The sequence below is a fragment of the Carex rostrata genome, unplaced genomic scaffold, assembly GCF_964058835.1.
Source record: "Carex rostrata unplaced genomic scaffold, lpCarRost1.2 SCAFFOLD_38, whole genome shotgun sequence".
Lineage (NCBI taxonomy): Eukaryota > Viridiplantae > Streptophyta > Magnoliopsida > Poales > Cyperaceae > Carex > Carex rostrata.
In genome coordinates this window covers 167,501-175,000 of record NW_027601202.1, presented here as the reverse complement: position 1 = coordinate 175,000, position 7,500 = coordinate 167,501, and positions in this window count along the sequence as shown.

Genomic DNA, 7,500 nt, shown 5'->3' with positions numbered 1-7,500 from the left:
AGCGGATCCGGCCAAGAGTCGGTGGAAATTGGCCCGAAAACAGCCCAGCGGCAAGCGGAAGCGGCTAACGTTGGGGAAAAGTGACACGAAAACAGTTAAGCGGGGGAAAACTAAGCGGATGCGGCCACGCGTTGGGGAAAACAAAGCGGATCTGGCCCAGAGTCGGTGGAAATTGGCCCGAAAACAGTCCAGCGGCAAGCGGAAGCGGCTAACGTTGGGAAAAAGTGACCCGAAAACAGTTCAGCGGGGGAAAACTAAGCGGATGCGGCCACGCGTTGGGGAAAATTAAGCGGATCCGGCCAAGAGTCGGTGGAAATTGGCCCGAAAACAGCCCAGCGGCAAGCGGAAGCGGCTAACGTTGGGCAAAAGTGACCCGAAAACAGTTAAGCGGGGGAAAACTAAGCGGATGCGGCCACGCGTTGGGGAAAACTAAGCGGATACGGCCAAGAGTCGGTGGAAATAGGCCCGAAAACAGTCCAGCGGCAAGCGGAAGCGGCTAACGTTGGGCAAAAGTCACCCGAAAACAGTTCAGCGGGGCAAATTTTTGAAATTTTTTTTGAAATTTTGAAATTTTTTTGAATTTTTGAAATTTTTGAAGTTTTTTTGGGTTTTTGGACTTTTTTTGAATTTTTGAATTTTTTGAATTTTTTTGAATTTTTTTGAATTTTTTGAATTTTTTTTGAATTTTTGAATTTTTGAATTTTTTTTGAATTTATTTGATTTTATAAATTTTTTGTGATTTTTTGAGATTTTTTTGAATATTTTACATGGGTGATTTCGACTTGGGGGATTTTCAGGGGGTGGTAACCCTGGGCGTGGCTAGAGCCTCAAAATGCATATTCCCCTATAGGGGGGCAAGGTTTTCAAAAATGGGTGCCCCCTCATGTACACGCGCGTGGGTGTACATGGCCCCGTCGGTGCCAGCGTGGGTGGAAAATGGCCCGAAAACAGCCCAGCGGCAAGCGGAAGCGGCTAACGTTGGGCAAAACTGACCCGAAAGCAGTATAGCTTGGAAAATTAAGCGGATGCAGCCAATTGTTGGCGAAAACTAAGCGGATACGGCCAAGTGACGGTGAAAAATGGCCCGAAAACAGTCCAGCGGCAAGCGGAAACGGCTAACGTTGGGCAAAAGTGACCCGAAAACAGTTCAGCTGGGGGAAATTAAGCGGAAGCAGCCAAGCGTTGGGGAAAACCAAGCGGATACGGCCAAGAGTCGGTGGAAAATGGCCCGAAAACAGTCCAGCGGCAAGCGGAAACGGCTAACGTTGGGACAAAGTGACCCGAAAACAGTTCAGCTGGGGAAAATTAAGCGGATGCAGCCAAGCGTTGGGGAAAACTAAGCGGATCCGGCCCAGAGTCGGTGGAAATTGGCCCGAAAACAGTCCAGCGGCAAGCGGAAGCGGCTAACGTTGGGCAAAAGTGACCCGAAAACAGTTCAGCGGGGGAAAACTAAGCGGATGCGGCCACGCGTTGGGGAAAACTAAGCGGATACGGCCAAGTGTTGGGGAAAAATGGCCCGAAAACAGCCCAGCGGCAAGCGGAAGCGGCTAACGTTGGGGAAAAGTGACCCGAAAACAGTTAAGCGGGGGAAAACTAAGCGGATGCGGGCACGCGTTGGGGAAAACTAAGCGGATGCGGCCAAGTGTCGGTGGAAATTGGCCCGAAAACAGCCCAGCGGCAAGCGGAAGCGGCTAACGTTGGGCAAAAGTGACCCGAAAACAGTTCAGCGGGGGAAAACTAAGCGGATGCGGCCACGCGTTGGGGAAAACTAAGCGGATACGGCCAAGTGTTGGGGAAAAATGGCCCGAAAACAGCCCAGCGGCAAGCGGAAGCGGCTAACGTTGGGGAAAAGTGACCCGAAAACAGTTAAGCGGGGGAAAACTAAGCGGATGCGGGCACGCGTTGGGGAAAACTAAGCGGATGCGGCCAAGTGTCGGTGGAAATTGGCCCGAAAACAGCCCAGCGGCAAGCGGAAGCGGCTAACGTTGGGCAAAAGTGACCCGAAAACAGTTCAGCGGGGGAAAACTAAGCGGATGCGGCCACGCGTTGGGGAAAACTAAGCGGATACGGCCAAGAGTCGGTGGAAATTGGCCCGAAAACAGTCCAGCGGCAAGCGGAAGCGGCTAACGTTGGGCAAAAGTGACCCGAAAACAGTTCAGCGGGGCAAATTTTTGAAATTTTTTTTGAAATTTTTTTGAATTTTTGAAATTTTTGAAGTTTTTTTGAGTTTTTGGACTTTTTTTGAATTTTTGAATTTTTTGAATTTTTTTGAATTTTTTTGAATTTTTTTGAATTTTTTGAATTTTTTTTGAATTTTTGAAATTTTTTTTTTTTTTTTGAATTTATTTGATTTTATAAATTTTTTGTGATTTTTTGAGATTTTTTTGAATATTTTACATGGGTGATTTCGACTTGGGGGATTTTCAGGGGGTGGTAACCCTGGGCGTGGCTAGAGCCTCAAAATGCATATTCCCCTATAGGGGGGCAAGGTTTTCAAAAATGGGTGCCCCCTCATGTACACGCGCGTGGGTGTACATGGCCCCGTCGGTGCCAGCGTGGGTGGAAAATGGCCCGAAAACAGCCCAGCGGCAAGCGGAAGCGGCTAACGTTGGGCAAAACTGACCCGAAAGCAGTATAGCTTGGAAAATTAAGCGGATGCAGCCAATTGTTGGCGAAAACTAAGCGGATACGGCCAAGTGACGGTGAAAAATGGCCCGAAAACAGTCCAGCGGCAAGCGGAAACGGCTAACGTTGGGCAAAAGTGACCCGAAAACAGTTCAGCTGGGGGAAATTAAGCGGAAGCAGCCAAGCGTTGGGGAAAACCAAGCGGATACGGCCAAGAGTCGGTGGAAAATGGCCCGAAAACAGTCCAGCGGCAAGCGGAAACGGCTAACGTTGGGACAAAGTGACCCGAAAACAGTTCAGCTGGGGAAAATTAAGCGGATGCAGCCAAGCGTTGGGGAAAACTAAGCGGATCCGGCCCAGAGTCGGTGGAAATTGGCCCGAAAACAGTCCAGCGGCAAGCGGAAGCGGCTAACGTTGGGCAAAAGTGACCCGAAAACAGTTCAGCGGGGGAAAACTAAGCGGATGCGGCCACGCGTTGGGGAAAACTAAGCGGATACGGCCAAGTGTTGGGGAAAAATGGCCCGAAAACAGCCCAGCGGCAAGCGGAAGCGGCTAACGTTGGGGAAAAGTGACCCGAAAACAGTTAAGCGGGGGAAAACTAAGCGGATGCGGGCACGCGTTGGGGAAAACTAAGCGGATGCGGCCAAGTGTCGGTGGAAATTGGCCCGAAAACAGCCCAGAGGCAAGCGGAAGCGGCTAACGTTGGGCAAAAGTGACCCGAAAACAGTTCAGCGGGGGAAAACTAAGCGGATGCGGCCACGCGTTGGGGAAAACTAAGCGGATACGGCCAAGAGTCGGTGGAAATTGGCCCGAAAACAGTCCAGCGGCAAGCGGAAGCGGCTAACGTTGGGCAAAAGTGACCCGAAAACAGTTCAGCGGGGCAAATTTTTGAAATTTTTTTTGAAATTTTTTTGAATTTTTGAAATTTTTGAATTTTTTTTGGGTTTTTGGACTTTTTTTGAATTTTTGAATTTTTTGAATTTTTTTGAATTTTTTTGAATTTTTTGAATTTTTTTTGAATTTTTGAAATTTTTTTTTTTTTTTGAATTTATTTGATTTTATAAATTTTTTGTGATTTTTTGAGATTTTTTTGAATATTTTACATGGGTGATTTCGACTTGGGGGATTTTCAGGGGGTGGTAACCCTGGGCGTGGCTAGAGCCTCAAAATGCATATTCCCCTATAGGGGGGCAAGGTTTTCAAAAATGGGTGCCCCCTCATGTACACGCGCGTGGGTGTACATGGCCCCGTCGGTGCCAGCGTGGGTGGAAAATGGCCCGAAAACAGCCCAGCGGCAAGCGGAAGCGGCTAACGTTGGGCAAAACTGACCCGAAAGCAGTATAGCTTGGAAAATTAAGCGGATGCAGCCAATTGTTGGCGAAAACTAAGCGGATACGGCCAAGTGTCGGTGAAAAATGGCCCGAAAACAGTCCAGCGGCAAGCGGAAACGGCTAACGTTGGGCAAAAGTGACCCGAAAACAGTTAAGCTGGGGGAAATTAAGCGGAAGCAGCCAAGCGTTGGGGAAAACCAAGCGGATACGGCCAAGAGTCGGTGGAAAATGGCCCGAAAACAGTCCAGCGGCAAGCGGAAACGGCTAACGTTGGGACAAAGTGACCCGAAAACAGTTCAGCTGGGGAAAATTAAGCGGATGCAGCCAAGCGTTGGGGAAAACTAAGCGGATCCGGCCCAGAGTCGGTGGAAATTGGCCCGAAAACAGTCCAGCGGCAAGCGGAAGCGGCTAACGTTGGGCAAAAGTGACCCGAAAACAGTTCAGCGGGGGAAAACTAAGCGGATGCGGCCACGCGTTGGGGAAAACTAAGCGGATACGGCCAAGTGTTGGGGAAAAATGGCCCGAAAACAGCCCAGCGGCAAGCGGAAGCGGCTAACGTTGGGGAAAAGTGACCCGAAAACAGTTAAGCGGGGGAAAACTAAGCGGATGCGGCCACGCGTTGGGGAAAACTAAGCGGATGCGGCCAAGTGTCGGTGGAAATTGGCCCGAAAACAGCCCAGCGGCAAGCGGAAGCGGCTAACGTTGGGCAAAAGTGACCCGAAAATGGATCAGCGGGGGAAAACTAAGCGGATGCGGCCACGCGTTGGGGAAAACTAAGCGGATACGGCCAAGAGTCGGTGGAAATTGGCCCGAAAACAGTCCAGCGGCAAGCGGAAGCGGCTAACGTTGGGCAAAAGTGACCCGAAAACAGTTCAGCGGGGGAAAACTAAGCGGATGCGGCCACGCGTTGGGGAAAACTAAGCGGATACGGCCAAGAGTCGGTGGAAATTGGCCCGAAAACAGTCCAGCGGCAAGCGGAAGCGGCTAACGTTGGGCAAAAGTGACCCGAAAACAGTTCAGCGGGGGAAAACTAAGCGGATGCGGCCACGCGTTGGGGAAAACTAAGCGGATACGGCCAAGAGTCGGTGGAAATTGGCCCGAAAACAGTCCAGCGGCAAGCGGTAGCGGCTAACGTTGGGCAAAACTGACCCGAAAACAGTTCAGCGGGGGAAAACTAAGCGGATGCGGCCACGCGTTGGGGAAAACTAAGCGGATACGGCCAAGTGTTGGGGAAAAATGGCCCGAAAACAGCCCAGCGGCAAGCGGAAGCGGCTAACGTTGGGCAAAAGTGACCCGAAAACAGTTCAGCGGGGGAAAACTAAGCGGATGCGGCCACGCGTTGGGGAAAACTAAGCGGATACGGCCAAGTGTGGGGGAAAAATGGCCCGAAAACAGCCCAGCGGCAAGCGGAAGCCGCTAACGTTGGGCAAAAGTGACCCGAAAACAGTCCAGCGGGGGAAAACTAAGCGGATGCGGCCACGCGTTGGGGAAAACTAAGCGGATACGGCCAAGCGTCGGTGAAAAAGGCCCGAAAACAGTCCAGCGGCACGCCGAAGCGGCTAACGTTGGGCAAAAATGGCCAAAAGCGGTGGAGCAGGGCGGTCTGAATCTATGCATCCACATAAAATGGGGGGTAAACCTGGGGGATTTCCAGGGGGTGGTAACCCTGGGCGTGGCTGGAGACCCAAAATGCATATTCCCCTATAGGGGGGAAGGATTTTTGGAAGAGGCAGCCCCTCATGTACATGCCAAGCGGGGTGTACATGGCCCCTGTGGGTGCCTCCGTCGGTGTAAAATGGCCCGAAAAACAAGATTATGTTACCCGAAGACACGATTATGTTACCGAAAAAACACGGTTGAGCGGGGGCAGTAAGCACGGTTGAGCGGGGGCAAAAAACACGGTTGAGCGGGGCAAAAAACACGGTGCAGCGGGGACAAAAGACACGATTTTGTTACCGAAAAACACGGCCCGTCGGGGGCAAGGAACACGAATATGTTACCGAAAAACACGGACCACGCGGGTTGAAATCCCCAGCCGTAGAGCCGGCGAAACACGGTGGGGCAGGGCGTCTAAGCGTGGAGGCGCCCGTAAGACCGATGCGGGTTGAAATCCCCAGCCGTAAAGCCGGCGAAAAGCGGTCGGGCAGGGTGACTCCGCGTGGAGTTTCGCCCGTAAGGCCGATGCGGGTAGCCGCGCGGGTTGAAATCCCCAGCCGTAAAGCCGGCGAAACACGGTTCATTGGGGCGCCTAAGCGTGGAGGCGCCCCGCAGAGACCGAGCGGGTTGAAATCCCCAGCCGTAAAGCCGGCGAAACACGGTTCATTGGGGCGCCTAACCGTGGAGGCGCCCCGCAGAGACCGAGCGGGTTGAAATCCCCAGCCGTAAAGCCGGCGAAACAAGTTCGGGCAGGGCGACTCCGCGTGGAGTTTCGCCCGTAAGACCGATGCGGGTAGCCGCGCGGGTTGAAATCCCCAGCCGTAAAGCCGGCGAAACACGGTTCATTGGGGCGCCTAAGCGTGGAGGCGCCCCGCAGAGACCGAGCGGGTTGAAATCCCCAGCCGTAAAGCCGGCGAAACAAGTTCGGGCAGGGCGACTCCGCGTGGAGTTTCGCCCGTAAGACCGATGCGGGTAGCCGCGCGGGTTGAAATCCCCAGCCGTAAAGCCGGCGAAACACGGTTCATTGGGGCGCCTAAGCGTGGAGGCGCCCCGCAGAGACCGAGCGGGTTGAAATCCCCAGCTGTAAAGCCGGCGAAACACGTTCGGGCAGGGCGTCTAAGCGTGGAGGCGCCCGTAAGACCGATGCGGGTAGCCGTGCGGGTTGAAATCCCCAGCCGTAAAGCCGGCGAAACACGGTTGAGCGGGGCGCCTAAGCGTGGAGGTGCCCTGCAGTGACCGAGCGGGTTGAAATCCCCAGCCGTAAAGCCGGTGAAACACGGTTGAGCGGGGCGCCTAAGCGTGGAGGCGCCCCGCAGAGACCGAGCGGGTTGAAATCCCCAGCCGTAAAGCCGGCGAAACACGTTCGGGCAGGGTGACTCCGCGTGGAGTTTCGCCCGTAAGACCGATGCGGGTAGCCGCGCGGGTTGAAATCCCCAGCCGTAAAGCCGGCGAAACACGGTTCATTGGGGAGCCTAAGCGTGGAGGCGCCCCGCAGAGACCGAGCGGGTTGAAATCCCCAGCCGTAAAGCCGGCGAAACACGTTCGGGCAGGGCGTCTAAGCGTGGAGGCGCCCGTAAGACCGATGCGGGTAGCCGCGCGGGTTGAAATCCCCAGCCGTAAAGCCGGCGAAACACGGTTGAGCGGGGCGCCTAAGCGTGGAGGCGCCCCGCAGTGACCGAGCGGGTTGAAATCCCCAGCCGTAAAGCCGGCGAAACACGGTTGAGCGGGGTGCCTAAGCGTGGAGGCGCCCCGCAGAGACCGATGCGGGTTGAAATCCCCAGCCGTAAAGCCGGCGAAACACGATCGGGCAGGGCGTCTAAGCGTGGAGGCGCCCGTAAGACCGATGCGGGTAGCCGCAAGGGTTGAAATCCCCAGCCGTAAAGGCGGC